Source organism: Filicampus tigris, chromosome 22, assembly GCF_054856515.1.
Source record: "Filicampus tigris isolate MCC_2025a chromosome 22, RoL_Ftig_1.0, whole genome shotgun sequence".
Taxonomy (NCBI): domain Eukaryota; kingdom Metazoa; phylum Chordata; class Actinopteri; order Syngnathiformes; family Syngnathidae; genus Filicampus; species Filicampus tigris.
The window spans coordinates 2,865,231-2,881,328 of NC_141238.1; the positions used below are offsets into that span (position 1 = coordinate 2,865,231).

The 16,098-nt window shown below is 43.9% G+C and overlaps 1 protein-coding gene across 2 annotated transcripts in view; it reads right to left on the bottom strand.

Moving 5' to 3' along the window:
* The window catches only part of nav3 (neuron navigator 3), a 217,769-nt gene that overhangs the window by 155,078 nt on the left and 46,593 nt on the right, over positions 1-16,098 (bottom strand). The window contains exon 5 of one of the 2 annotated variants that reach the window (XM_086022784.1): positions 4,975-5,053. The exons of the other annotated variant lie outside the window; for it this stretch is intronic. The gene's annotated coding sequence lies outside the window, so the exon portion shown is untranslated. The remainder of the gene's footprint in view (positions 1-4,974; positions 5,054-16,098) is intronic. 2 annotated transcript variants of the gene reach the window in all.

The following is a 16,098-nucleotide window of genomic DNA, read 5'->3' on the forward strand; positions in this document are numbered from 1 at the left end:
GCCCTTACAGCAATACGCAATTGCTTACTCGGTGTGCGACAAGGAAGGGGCAACCTGTCACAGAACGACAGTGTGGCTTCATATTTAGGCCACAGGGTGCAGGGGCCCTTCTCCATCTGCCTTTCCTGACAAGCAATAGCAGGTACAGCGTGACCTTGTCAAAGAAGCAAGGACACACGAAGAAGAAGGGGAGAGAAAATCTTAACCATGACCAACTACCACAACATATCAACACACTCCTAATAGAAGCAATGCCTTCCTAAAAGAAAAGTGAATCATGTATAATTGATCTACTGATATATAGTGACTATTCTTATGTAAAATACGTGTATTTTCGGGAAACACTGCAACAAAGTATCAAAGCAAAATATTGCAGCTTCAATGGAGCGTTTCAACTTAATTTCGAAGTACAGCTAACGTTATGGTCGGGGAGTATGTGATATACATACGTGCAGCGTTTTCCATGATTGCATTGCAGACCGACATATTGCTTTATGTTGGCTGCTGTGGTGACACATGTGAAATTTAACAGAAAATCTAATTGGTTGAGCGTGATGAATTGAGTACTGTGAAATGCAACACATCTCCTGAAAAGACGGTCCATAAAATCAGACAAGATATTCGTGATATCTTTGACAAATACTTGTCTGCGTTTATTGTTTAAGATTACATTTACATGTGCCGCAACGCTCCTATCCGAAAGGAGATCATCATATTTATGAGAAGCAGAGACTTCAATTTCATCCCTGCTTTGGTGCTCAGCGTTGCTCATCCCACCTACAATCTTCCACAGATGGTCCGCACCTCCCCCCCAAAACAGCGGCCTTTCTCTGGCACTTTATATTCAACGGGTGTCTGCAACTCTCCAACTGGTCAATAAAGTTTGATTCATGAGGCCCGAGGCAATAACTACACACCGCCGCTTTAATTTGCCCAGATGTAAATGGCGGTCATAGATCCAGCCTGATTTCCTCAGGGAGGGAAGGAGAGCGCCGGGATGGGCGCGGCGCAAATGATTGCCTTGATAGGTCAGAGGTGAAACGCGGCAAACGTCTTGCCGTGGCATTAAAATACTATCAGGCCCTAATGGCTTCTTTCAACGTAAACCCCCATCTTAAGTGACAATTGCAGCCAATCAAAATGTGACTGACATTGATGGACAGAATGTACTTACTATTCAATTCAGGTGGATTCACATGGTTTTCAATGTTCAAGATGTTTATGTGTCATATGAACAATAAAAACACAACAATAGCACTCAGCACTGAAATTTGACAGCATTGAGGGCTGCAAAGCTATTGCACAGTGTAAACCTTTAAGTGAGCAGGGTGACCACAAATATTTACAGTACAGATATTGCACAGTGCGGTTGAAAGACTGTGATGTCATTTGTTCAGCTTCATACATGTACGGAATTGCTATAAACCAAGCAAATGGATAAGGACCGCCTCTAACGATGTTTGCCACAGGATTTAAAATGTTGGCAGCAACACAAAGTGAGGTTGTGACTAACTGTCTTGCTAAGAAGACATTAAACTCGGACGCTTTCTCCTGAGTGAGATGAATACTCGGCTGTGTGAATGGTGCTTCAAATCGAACTTTTGTGAAAGAAGGGTGACTGCTGAACGCAGCAGCATAAAATACAGGATATACAGCAATAGCTTAATACCTCCCGTCCTGTGTGCTGTTACAACTGTAGCCTCTGAACAGTTCAGAAATCAAACACCCGGTATCGCATACAAGGGCACATTTTTGTATGGAGACCTGCTGCAGGTTTTGGGCTGGATCATCCTGTTTGTTGAGTCCTGCTGCTGCACAAAAGGCAAGTGGGAAAAAATAAAATAGTGTCCTTGGAAGGCGAAGAGGAAAAAACGAATTGAGAGGAAGGTTAGAGGCGAGAGGAAGGTGGAGAAATGGAGAAAGGGAGACAACAGCGCCGTAAATGAATCATTCAATGAATTCCTTTCGGAAGAATGAAAACCAGTTGAGATATTAATATCCATGCAGTTCCCATCATTATTTAGCTGCCGGTCTACATACAAATCAATCAGGCGAGATGCATTAATTGCTGTTGAGCGACGCAAGCCAGGCTTCTCCTGTTGTCACGGCAACCGAGAAACGGGGGAGGCGATGGGAACGCGCGTGCCAATCCAAATACTTGGCTAATCACTTTTGTGAAGGTGAAGGCTGACGCGAGAGGCGGCAGCTCATTAGCGCGAGCGAGCGCGGATTGCAGCTTCCAGACAAATTTCTTCTTTGGCATCTCCTAGTTTATTGTTTCCATGGCACGCTGCTTGCGGCCGACGGAGGAATGAATCGGGATTGACGAATCAGAACGGTCAAATAGTGCTGGCCAATTGCACCTCACGTGGGATTGGATCGGATCGGATGGGATCATCTGACGAGGAGAACGGGGACGGGGACGGGACAGGATGCCCTTCCAGCCGGTCCGGTCGTCTACATGCAAGTTGCATTAGCAGCCAATTACACGTAGATTACATGACTGTGCCGTCACCCGGCCAAGGCCGCTCCGTGCGCCAAAGCCAGTGGCGGCGGCGCTCGCACGGGGCATTACAGAAGCGTGTAATCTTGTGATATTGTGTCGGGATTAACGTCAAATCTCATTATGTGCTGAATCGCGGGAGATGGGAGGATGGGGAAGATCATGGGAAAAGAACGTGGGAGGGAAGCTTTTCAGCTTTTATCGTTGACTACGGATGGGGAAATACACAGAAGAGAGATAAAATCGGGAGTGTGAAATCTCAATTACACATTCAGGCATTCGGGAGGCTGATTTACAGCATCCTGGAATGCGGTGTCCATTTTGTGTGTGTTGAACATGACGCATGGTCAAAGAGGACGTACCAAACATGGGTCAAAGGTTCCGAACGAGGCTCATCCCGCCACCCAGCGCGCCTCGTTGAAAAGGCCCACCTGAGTCTGACACGCTCACGCTTTGTAAACCTCTTTTATGACCAATAGATCCACAAAGATTGGAATTGGCAACGTGATGTAAAGCCGGCACGGGCACCGAGCCCAATTTACAGGATGTTGAGGGGAACGCCGCCTCGCCCCGTTAAGTAAAACAGATTGTCACGCTAAATAACGGGAGGGGACATCATATTGCACCCCAATTCCTGAGGGCCGGATGGGGGATTGAAATGTAGAAACACTCTTAAATCACTTGCATGGACTCCTTTCTCCCAACAGTTTATGAAGTGCACGTATACACTACTGAAAACACACACGCACGCACGGACGGACACAAACACACCTCCCCCAGAGGTGCACCATGCAAGTTAGTGAGCCTGTGGGGCCCTCAGTGAATCACAGCCAAGCCCCAGTAGAAATGTGGGAGAACAGCACAGCATTGATTGCAGGATGCATCGTCTCTTGCTATTCACAACAGGGGTGAGGAGGAGACGGGGCACGGGGGATGTCGCAGCAGGCGGTCCCGGCGTGCGGGCTTCACGCAGGTGACAAGGGTGTGGCGGCTAGATTACGCAAAACGCAAGTGGTGATTACACTTGACAGATTGGGTCTCTGTCAACACATGCGGCGGTATATTGAGACCATTCAAGTGTGACGCTCAAATATGCAGGCTCTGTCTAACGGGTTGCTCGCTGTCAAATTTTGAGTACAGGACATTGTAATTAATCAGTAATCAATTCTAATTATGAATTACCAATTAGATTCCATTTTGATGAGTGCAGAAACACTTGGAAGTGGTCATGTTTTACCATATGTCACAGGTGGCACTGGTGGATCCACCACCTATTGGTCCGTTTTGGCCAATCCAAAAACTCAAGAAAGATCTGGGAACAAACCTGGAATCTGAGCGGAGGCAAATTGAGGGCAGGGGTGGCAATCTTTTGTGTGCACTGATAGGGACAGGGAGTTGCTAGACATTTGGATAGCAAGAAGGTTTGCAGCATTGAAAAAAAATAAGAGAACGGACATTGCATTTGATCAAATTCTGACCCGAATAAGGAGTACCAACACACTTTGACAATTTACTACAATCCAAACATGTTAAATGATATGTTCTTTCATGTATTTTTGCAACTAGAAAGTTAAATGCAAGTAAACTGCACTTAGACTGATTCTTCCGCGAGTGTGACATTGAGCACGCAGCATTACAGTAGTTACGCCATAAAGTGGTGAGGCTGAATATTTCCAACAGACTCCTTGAAGTTTCCCCAGCACTGCAAAAGGCTGAAATGAGAATTGTACAGCACAACATCCTGACTACCCTGCTCCACATCCAGTTGAATGAATATGAATACACTCACACTCGACCCAGAATGCTTTTTAAAGGCTGCTGTGAGTTGTCAAGATGCAGGAGGGGGCTGAGGACCCTTCAAGTCGGCCGTATTCCATTAGCCACTCTGTGATGTACGGCCCCGTGCGCGCGCACACACACGAGGGAAGATAGTTTCCCTTTCTCCTCATCAAACCACCCTCCACCCGACTGCCTTGCCTCCTCATCCTCATCTTCCTCCATCACACACCCTGCCTTGGTCGCCATCCATCACGCGGGACCTCCGCAGATGGCCCCGTGGATCACACACACACACACACATTCAAAGTCTCCTCTACTCTCTTTCATTCCCCCCCCACACACACACACTCCACCCTACTTTCTCACTGAGCCGTCATCCCGCTAATTCTTTCATCTGTGCCTTTCAGCGGCTCAGCAACCAAAATGAGCCTGCATGACTGAGGCAAAGCCCAATTAGGAGACAATTAGCACTATTAAAGCTACCTGAGAGACCGTGGTGGGCATATAAAGCTGCTTATGATAGTAGGTAGGCGGGGAATTCATCAATGGCAGCCTCTAATATACCCCGATCAATGGGAGAAAAGTGCAGACCTAATGAGCGAGCGGTCCGTCAATATCACAGCAAAAGAGAGAGGCAAGCATCTTTTCATGGCAATCAACAAGTTGAGGGGGTGGTGAAAAATGGGACTTACCATTACATTTTGGCTTTTCTGCTTAAAAGTCCAAATACCCGGACACATCCAGCCCCCGCAGACATCACAAATCCAAACCCTGGAGGGAGGGGAAGCACACCTTGTTAGCCTCTCTGCTCCGGATGCTAAACGCTTGCATCCTGTTGCCTAAGGAGACGTGCGCCCCTGCCTGCCTGAGGAGAGGGAGTAGCGGTGAGGTGATGCAGTAGTAGTAGTAGTAGAAAGAGGTGGGACGGCTGTGTGGAGGGAGGGGGGTCGGAGTAGGGGGGACGCCGGCGCCTCATATCATGAGACGAGTCGTAATCTGCGCATCGGCGTGTTCTCAGCGAGCGATTTGAGGCGGTGAAAGGAATGGATGTTGAGGAAAAAAGGAGGAGCGGGGAAGGCAGGCGGCGGTGAATGAGAGGAGGATGCAGCATCCTCCCTCCCTCACGTCACCTCTCGCTCTCTTTTCCTGGCTCTCACACACCCCTACCCCCCACCCGGCTACAGATTGCATTGCACTGATGAAATTTTAATGGTTCTTTTAGGAAGAATAATGAACATGCTAGTCCCGGGAGTTGTGCGTAAAGGGAGGGAGCGAGGGTGGGTGGGAGCTTTGAGAGGGAGGGAGGGAGGCAGGCAGGGGGTGGTTCAAGCGCACACCTATCCGAACAACATCACAGGGTGTGCGTGTGTGTGTATGTGTGCGTGTTGTCTTCCACACACAGTCACCAAAGTGTACTCCCACACACTTGTCACAATGCTCACTAACGCACACCCTTTTTCTTCATTTGAAACACACGTGTGGCTTCCAATCAACAACATCAAACACGGCAGCTGACAGACACGCGCGGCAAAGGGAGAGGTTGGACCCATCCTCAAAACGCTCTTCTGGCGCATCCTCGCACACGCATGTGAGCACACACCCCAGTCAGGTGGAACAAAGAGCAGCGAGGCACCAGTAGAACCAGCACGATGGGGCGCACATCAGCAGAGAAGCTTCACTTCTCGGCAGTGTGTCCGCGCGACCAAGTAGAAAGGTTCACATCAGAACAAAACACCCAGAAGAAGCCAATTCAGATTTGTGACCAAATCATGTTAATGATAATTAATGTATTGAAGGGTATTAAAGGGGAAGTCAACCAAAAAATTTTGGATTTTGCTGCTTAACTCATTTTACACAAACTAATTTTCAGACTGGCGGTTCATACAACATATTGCCTTAAAGAAAAATTCTGTACTAACAAATAAATACAGCTGTGCTCATAAGTTTAGACACCCTGACAGAGTTTGTGGAATATCTGCCATTTTTTGGAAAATATGACTGATGACTAAACTTCTTTATTGCTATAGTTGACGTTTTTTTTTACAGCATTGCAAAATGCCTTATAGCTTACTTTGAATCTAATTAAACATAAAATAAATGTATTGTGCCTGACCACTCGTGTTTTGAAATTGAATGAATGAAACGGTACATAGAGAAATGTTAATATTTCTAACGACTCATCAACAGCCCACAAGATGCAAATCGAGTGACTTTGATTCTTTTTTTTTTTTTTTTAAGTATGTAAACAGCTTTATACCAAAGCTCATGATATTACGTTTTCATCTTATTTTCAAACTCATCACAGCACAGCTCCATCTTAAGCAATGTATACCACCACATTATTAACATGACTGCATGCTAACGCCTTCATCTCAGCGACCTGTAAAACGCCCACTGCCATAGTATAGAAAAGGTTTACCCGATGCAGAAGGACAATAAAAGGGAAAGCTACCAGCCAGCTTTCATCACCGATAACATCCCTGATGGACGATGTTAGCTGAGGTAGAAAGGAGCCAAACCCAATTAACAAGCTGCAAGTGACCTTTTCTTCCATTATTGCTACCGGTTGCTGACCGGCATTGTGACCACGAATGAGGACATGGAGAGATGCCAGCTGGTTATATCCGAGAACTTTCATAGCCAGGAGAAATGCTTATTATCCTGCGGCGCAATCGAACACATTTGCAGTACTTGTACTGCTTGCCAAGGTTCAGTTTAATTTCTACACAAGCACAAACGTGGTGCAGAATCGGGTGGGGGCGTCCAAAGGAGAGGAAATGAACGTCAGGGCTTTTGACAAATCTTCAATAGAACCAACAACACATTGGATATTAAGTTTAAGTATAAATCTATTGGATATACTGCTGTTAAACATGTACTGTGGATATGTAAAGAGACAATGCCATTACATAATCCCCAATAGCATAATGAGATTCCTTTTTTTTTTCACTTTGGAAATACAACATGATTACATTTTCTATATTGACACTGCTGAGCTTAAGCCAATTAATAGACAGTTTTGAATGTATTATTGCATTATTATCCTGTTTTTGTTCTTATCGTCTTGGTCTTCAAACGACATTAGGTAAAAGATTTTATAATGAGAAGAAATGCTGATGAGAGGAAATGTATGATTTAATGTAATGAGTCAACAATGTGTACACATGCTCATTAGTGAATAGTTAAAAAGCAAAATCATGCAAACAGTAATCTAACGGTCTCATTGCAAAACGTTCCAGGATTTTGGCCATCTCGTTGGGTGCGCTTTCACTGAGGGTTATTATAGTTAACAAAGAAAAATAACAAAACTAAAAGTGAAAAATCCTTTTTGTTGATTAAACAAAATAAAAATGAATGAAAAAATGAAAAAACCAACTGAATTTTAAAAAAAAGTCACAACAAAATAACTACAATCAAAAATCCCAAACTATTATTATTGTAACCCATCTGTCACTACATATCATTTTCTGCAGTTGTCTCCCGCTAACACATAGACATCATCTGCCAACTACACATCAATATTTCACTGCTATTGTGAAGCTCCAGGGAGCATCAGAGCTAACAACATTTAAGAGCATCGAGGTCTCTGGAGAGTTCATCTTGGGGCTGCCTGGGTGCCACATTTTTTATGGAGAATATTAACAATGACATGCATGATCAAATATTCAAAACTGCAGAAATGTCACAGTCCCCAATAAAGTGACTGACGCAAGAACTAATGATGCCCATGTAAAACCTATTATTAAAACTACTTGGGGCATGCTTCAGCAATAGTCATACTGTTTGCTCGGTCTTACGCTAAAAATTAAAGCGGACCGAACTTTTTTCAAAACTTTGACATCTGGATTTTGGCCTGTTTTACTGCCGCTACCCCAAAACACCCACACACACACACCCACACACACACGTTTTCAGAAATGGGCAGATAGCAGATTTACTTAGTTGTTTAATTTCACACTTGATGGGTGAGCAGGCACTCCAGAGACCAAACTATTTTGTGTAAAAGCAATTGAAAAAGAAAATGACTTTTCAACGGCGTGTGTGTCAATCTCAACAATTTTGGCACATTCATACTAGAAATAGTGCCACGGCATGGTTCTGATGTCATACAAGCAGGCTTGTGTGTAGACAAAATGAGTCATTCTTCCTGGAATGGCTGCAAGTCAAAGCACCTGAAATCAGGATGCGGCTCATCAATCTCAGATCAACAAGCGCATCTCCATCTCCGGCATCCGACACCCGGCAACAACACAAAGGTCTTTGTCATCACCATAATGGCAGTCAGAACGGCCTCTTGGGAGTTGTTCCTATTAGAGCACGGGCCGCAGAGGATGTCATCGCCCGCAGCAGTTATCCATTCATCGTTTCTGGAACGGGAGCGCGACGGAGACGTGACTAACCTCTGCTGTTAATTAAACACCATTAACATGCTTCACCCAGGCTCCAGCTGTTCAGCGTCCAGGGAGGAGCTCTTCACACTCTTCACATGTAAGGCTGCCAGAACAGCGCGTGCTCTTCATTTGCGCACCGGGAGCATCTCCAAGTCGCGGAGTGTCATGTTTGTTCCCACGCTGGTGCTCTACGGCACCTTCATGTGGATGTGGACGGAGACAAAGAACGGCGCGACGACCGAGCGCATTCATAGCCAAATCGCATAGAGGCGGCTCACGTGACGAAGGCCACAGCCGCACCCATAATAGGCAGTCATGAGCGACAAGCTAGCGAGGGGGGAGATTGATGACTTCACATATCATCGCCCATCCCTCTCTCCGGCGCCATGTCGTGTGGTTACATCTCATTTGCCGCCAATCCATCTCGGTGACACCGGCGAGCATACGCTCGGGTCGGGGTTCACGGGCGTTTGATGGAATTAGCGTCTTGAGGACGACGGATGACTGTATTGCTCTCTGCATCAATGGTGCCGGGGGGTTGAGTTCGCAGGTTACTAATTCACTTGGTAACCTGTGTAGCTAAGAAGCGGCAATGTTAACCTTTCAACAGAGGAGCTGTCGTTATCTGAGCCCAACATTTTGAGACCAACCAACCGATCATCATCAGAGGAAGCAGGGTGGGTGTAGTTTAAGATTCTGGACTGTTATTGACCTCTGTGTCACTTTTCAGAAAACCCTGTGATGTGAACAGGAGCATGTAGACACTTTGTATCCGCTGGAACTGAAAGAGTTGCAATTTGCTAGGAATGAATGACAAATTGGTAAAGCTTTGATCATGATCTTGATTAGCATCATTTCTCTAACACGGCGCAAAGGTTCGATACGTGAGTTTCAATCATTTGTATGTGATTGTGGCCATTTTCCAGAATTGTGATGACAATCAAATTTAGGATTGTTTGTCAGTTTTCTCTCAAGTGACTGCCCTTGTGCAAACAATTTTATGTCAGCTCTTTTCCAGATGGTTCCTTTCCAGTCAACAGAATGAGAAGACACATTTCTGGAAGTTTGCTTTTAAGGCCGGCACAGGGCAATAACTTTCTGACAAGAAAGGCTGGACTACATAGCGTGTATCTGCGGTTACCGCCGACTAATTAAGTTCACCATCTGCATTCCTATGCCGTTGGTGGCCTTACAGATGTTCCCTCACAGTACGTCGGTCGCAATTAAAGTCGACAGCTTGTCCACGGTTGGGTTATGTGATCGGGATGTATGTGGCGCGCCGCTTACTTGATGGGAATGACAACGGCCTGACAAAATGGACTCCAGATGAAAATTTGCTGGCTATCATTATAGATTTGAAGCTTTTAAATTCAATTTACTTTAATAAATAAAGCAAAGCCAGGCACGTTTGAAAATCATTGCTACAAAATAGAAGTGATGTTCATGTCCTTTAAGCATTTAGCAAGTGCCAGGCAACAACAGCCCCCCAAAAATAAAATAAATAAATAAGATCTAAATATATACATTTATAAACACACACACACACATCCAATGATCTCAGTTGACAGCAATCACAACCACTCTGTGCTTCCACCTCGGACTAAGATTCATGAGTAATGTTGAAGAAAGCAAAGAAATGATTAAGTGGCGCTGTACAGTGGGGCAAAGGTGTGATTTATTGCGTTCTTTCCCAACAATCGCATCAAAAGGATTGTGAGGTTATGAGATTGATGGGGGATGGGCCGGTGTTTAGAAGCCGTTAGGGCCACTAGAATATAACAAATGCTTGATTGGCTGGTACTGTAGGCAACAAGAGGACCTATTCCCAGGGAGGCATCCATCCCCCCCCCCCCCCCCCACTCCAAAGATCATGGTTCCACCATTATGCGCACGGGGGAGAAACTGGCGAGAATCCATATGAATAAATGCATAGGCATGAGCTAAATTGCCTCCCTTGGTGGAAGGCGAGCAACACAGCAGTAGAAATGCCGCTATATTTGTGCTGCATACCAGTGTCGAACATTAGTAAAGACATTCAATTATGAGTCGGATTATGCCCTCCCTTTAGTTAATGAAGAGGAAAATGAGAAAGTGTCTTGGCGTTAAAGACGTCGTTTTTTGCAGTTAACTGGTAATGAGAGCTGGCCTCGGTTACGTGCAAAAGTTACGCGGAATAATGGGAGCAAAAAAAACACAAATTAAACAAGCCCCTTCAACCAAATGAAATTATGTGTCTAAAACACTACGGCAAGAAGCAGATCCATTTTGGAAAAATTAATTGCTTGATAGAAACAATACAAGGGGCATTTTTCGAATTGTAGCACGAGTCACGAGGGAAAAGACAATAACAACAAATACAAGCCGGCAAAAGCTGCATAGAGAAAATTGGCCATGTGATGAATAATTTACGGCACCACTTAAATACCTCATGGAGGAGGGCGGGGTTCTTATTGCCCCCCCTGGCTAAGCTTTATTTTTTTGATCAGCGTCATCAGCCACAGATGTCTCCTTTTTGGCAATGGAACTCTGGTTTAGAATGGACGCCGTACAGCATAATTTGGCCAGCAAGTATATTTATATTCACTGGAAGAATATTTCACCAACACAGCAGAGATTTCCTTCCAAATTGCACCGTACTGACTCACATGAAAGGAGGAATTTCCATTTTATTCTCTGAGGCCCTTTGACAATCTTGCGTCATCAAGACAATGACACTTGTCTTGTGGAGATTGCGCAGCTTCACCACACTCTGGCGGACAATTTATGCGGAGCGATACCTGTCACGGCAGCCATGCTGGACGCGGGGGCATGAGACTGGGGAGTGTGCGTTTAAACTGCCATGTTTGAGTGTCCCAACAAAATGTGAGTGACAATGGGAATTTCTATGAACAGTACCCGTGAGGATGCAATGGTGACACACAAAGCAGACGTCTTGCAAAGAACAGTGGCTGACATTGGAGATCCTGGCTAGATGCCAAAATTACAAACAGTGGACCCATGAGGTTAAATCATCTGTAATCCAAACCGCATTTTTTCATCAACTCTGTTTGAACACCAACAGTGGTACCTTGAGAAAAATAGTACCCCGCTGTACTGTACGTTATAGGACACATACAATAAGAACATAATTAAATCGAATACCCATTGGCATTGTGTTGCTGTTTCTGGTGTGTGCGTCTTGGCCACCGGGGGCAGTGTAACAATGACGACGGTCTCATCTAAGATCGTTAAATTGCAGTGATATCAGTTGTTATTGCAGAGAATAAATACGTGCCTGTGAATATTTTTATATTGTCTTTCTACATGTGTTGCAACATTGTTTTTGTTGAAATAGCCATTGCATTGCTACCACAACATCAATGTCAGTTTCATTAGCCCATCTCTGGTATTTTGCATTGCGTGTTGGTATTTTTGATAAACAGCAGAGGAAACTGCTGCTTGTTGTGAAGTAAGTTGAGTTGAGCACTATACAGTGCTCGTATCGCAATGTTTTCCTCACAAGTCAAACCAAAGAAATAAATAAATACACAAACCGAACAAAGGCTCCTATCTTAAAAATATATATATATATATATATATATATATATATATATATATATATATATATATATATATATATATATATGTAAGTTGGGCCACTTGTATCTCAAGACACCACTTTAGTTCCCAATTTGGTACATTATGTAAGAGTTAAAAGCCAAACGCAAAGCCATTTCTAATCGGAGCTACCAAATGTCCCAGCAGCTCGTGACAGATTCCTTTGCTGACAATAACAATAAACGGCAGCCACGATCCAGCACGTTACGCTTCCGTCAACAAATATGACAAATTCATGGCAGCAAATAATACTCGGCGCATGCACACGTCTGCTGCGACATGACACGGAACTGCTTCTAATGTGTGTCAGCGTGTCTGTCGTGCAAAACCAACAGCTCAAGGGCTTGTTTGGTGTAAATTAAATTCCGGCACAGGGGCGAATTTATGTTTGATTTTAAAGCGGCCTAATTAAATTGCCATGCATGGCCATGCCACTTAATTTACTGCCCCTATTGCTAATGCATATAAAAACAGCCAGAGCGGGCAGACTTCAAACGCATGGCTGCAGGTTGGAGGGGGACTTAAAGAAAATGAGCAAACACGCAAGCAGGGTTAGATCAGATTATTTGGATTTGGATTGCTTTAACGGCTGTTTCTTACGTTCCAACATGGAATTATTTTTCTGATTCATTCTGTGGGTGAAATGACACAAAAGCAACACAAAACAAGCAATCACATTGCCTTTAACCACAGGAAGAAAGGAAAAAAGAACTAGTAGGGTTGAAATGAATTGGATCGCAAGGGCCACTAGTGCACATGCCCGTTTCGATGTGACAAAGAAGGGGCGGGGAAACTATTAGGCTCGGGCGAGAGGAGGGATGAGCATTCCAATTGAATGTCGCTGGGGAGTCTTCGGAATCTGACACATGGAAAAAGGCAACAAAGGCATGTAGATAGAAGAAACCAATTGAGAATCACAAATAAAACAAGCTTTATTTTCACCCAAATATCCACAGGACTCACTAAAGACTGACACTCGAGAGTTACAAATATTGAATTAAATGGCATTTTATGTTTAAATCCTTCCGTTAGCCACCATTTTTTCTGATTAAATTGATTTGACTGAAAAATGACTAACTGCAAACGGGGGGAAAAAAACAACCACTTTCTAAGGGACTAAACAGACTAGGAGGAATCACAGTTGCTAATAAGGACGCCTCCCGAACATTGCTGCATTGTGGGGGGTCCTAAGGGCATGAAAAATACTCTTTAATTTGAAATGTTCTTTGTTGGGCATTTCTTTCTACAATGTGGTGGAAGACGTTAAATAAAGCAGCTTCATTTCCTTGTAAAACCTCTCCAATAATATATCACTTTGGTTTAATATGATACAGTATATTCCAAGTTTCACTAAGCTACGAGGCCCCTGGCTCTTCCAGCATTAGCATAGATCTCACTCACATTTCACTTTTTTCCTTCATGATATTTCTGAAAAGATTCCCATTAACTGCGTAAAACCTTTGGAAAAATAATAGGTGTCAGGTTTGTTAGTAAGCGAAGTCGTGACCGGCGCAACTTAATGAGCCGTGGTGTGTGATAGGCCGACCGAACTTGCTGCAAGCGTTCAGTGCCGGGGTTCACGAGGTAAAGCTGCCAGTCTCCTCGGGCATCATTACAAGCTCCCACTTGCTGAAATGTAGACGTGCGGATGAGGGATTTGGCTGTGCAGAGCTCAATGACACCTTCGGGATTCTTATTATTCAACTCTTATGTTCAGTCCACTTTAAAATCGGCATATTGTTACAAGAAAATTGGCTGAATGGAGAAATTTACAAGGCATGACATGGTGGGGAAAAAAATTTTTTAAAGCTCAAACGGAAGGAAAGCATCCATTCTGTAATAAAACAGCTTAACTGGCTATTTGAACCCGTTGTCCCCTTTCTCGGTAGCTCATCATCGCCACGCCTAAAACAAAAACGGACGCAAGGCATTTTTTTAGCTTTTCATCAGAATGGGCAAATAAAATGTCGTTATTATGTCACGAAACCTATGTAAAAATCACAAGCATAAATAGGGGTTGTGGTCTACCCTTCATTTTTCCTGAACGTAAAATAAAATAAATATAAGAGAAGAGATTGATTGATTGATTAAAAGGTAAACGACCATCATTTATTATTCTTTACTCTATTCTTGGCTTTTACATTATGCACAACTCTCATTTATTGCGCAACAATCTAATTGTAACATGTATTTGTTACATGTTTTGATGACATTTACCCTGAGATGGCGGATTTTGCTGCTTAACTCCTATCCCACAAACACAATATTAATCATAATATGAAGTTTAGACTAGTGGGGCTGCACAGAACATATTATTGTAAAAATAGGTTTGGGTTGACTTCCCCTGACTCATGACTTTTCCCCTGGGTTGAATCAAAAACTAAATCACAGCAAAAGTGAAAATCAAGAAAAGTAAGATGAAGAAATTAGATGCAGCAAAAACGTTAATAAATTAAGTACACACCAAGTATTGTGTGATACTGCATAGTTTAAGTAAAAGGAGTCAAATCGAATCAAAGAATAGAAATTGTAAATTCAAGTTCAATCAGATCAAATCCTACCAACCCGCTTTAAGTGTAGCATTATGAGAAAATAATCCAAGCTAGTGTCCAGCATCCAGTCTCACTTCCAAGTGAATAATCTTCAATGGTAGCCTAATTTGCATATTGTAGTGGCTGTTGACAACAATGACAAGTCGTCATAGCATTTGACACGCTCTCCCCCCCCTTTGCATGCACATGCGAGCGCGTCGAATGAATGTAGTTGGAGCGGCTCACTGCCTGTCACCTCGGAAAGGCAACCAGGTCACATTAGAGAATTTTGCAGTTAGGCGGAGCGCTTCTAATCGCACACCTGCTCCAACGATCTTTAGTCCAACCTGGCAACGTAAAGCCCCCTTCTTGCAATATTCATGAAGGCGCTTGTTTTGCAGACGGCAGGGGTGCACGCCAGTGACGTGTGCGTGTTGGTTGCTCGGCGTGCACCAGCCTGATCTAGATGACGGCATGTTTAAAAATAGTGGCATGCCGTCATGCAGAGGTGGTCTCAGGAGGAAAGGGGGTTGAGGAGGGGGTGTACATGGTGGGAGGCGGGGGGGTGATTGTGAATTGAGCAGTGCGGCATGTTCTCTCTCATCTTGTGGATGAAGGAGGTACCAGTGTTCCCAGTACGAGCGGCGAGGGATGAGATCAGTCGCAATGCTCGGCTGCCAACGTTCCTCCTTGTCTGCCTTGTTTTTGCTACTTTGGTGGTCTCGAGGAAAAATGTGCCCGAATGTATAGACGCTTTCAAAGAATATTCATTCGGATGAATAATTTACAAAAGCGCAAAAAAATGAGCCATCCACAATCACATTTGAATATGCGTATGTAATTATCAGTCTCGTTGTCACTTTAAAAACACGTTTTTTTTAAATGATTACAGCGTCACAGACCTACGACCGTCATAGTGGCATGTCGCCTCGAAAAGGGTCAGTTGCTAACATTTTGTGACATTTACAATACACACTGACTGGCATTTGGTACCATTTAACACAACCACATCCCTGATTTAACCCATTAAGGCCGGGAGCGCATAACCGCGTTTCTACCAATAGAGCCGGTAGACGTCATTTTCATTTTTTTTATCCAATTCTCGGACTTTTAGCCAATGAAATGTACATATAACTCGTTCAAAATCACTTTGATTATTGTAATGATAACTATGATAAATAGAAGATTATGTATGAATTATGCAATACATATATGCAAAAAACAAACAGGCTCACTTTATCGCCACCATCCAGTTCCTCAGGAATTTAGTTTCATAGCAAAAAGTCATGCCTGTCAA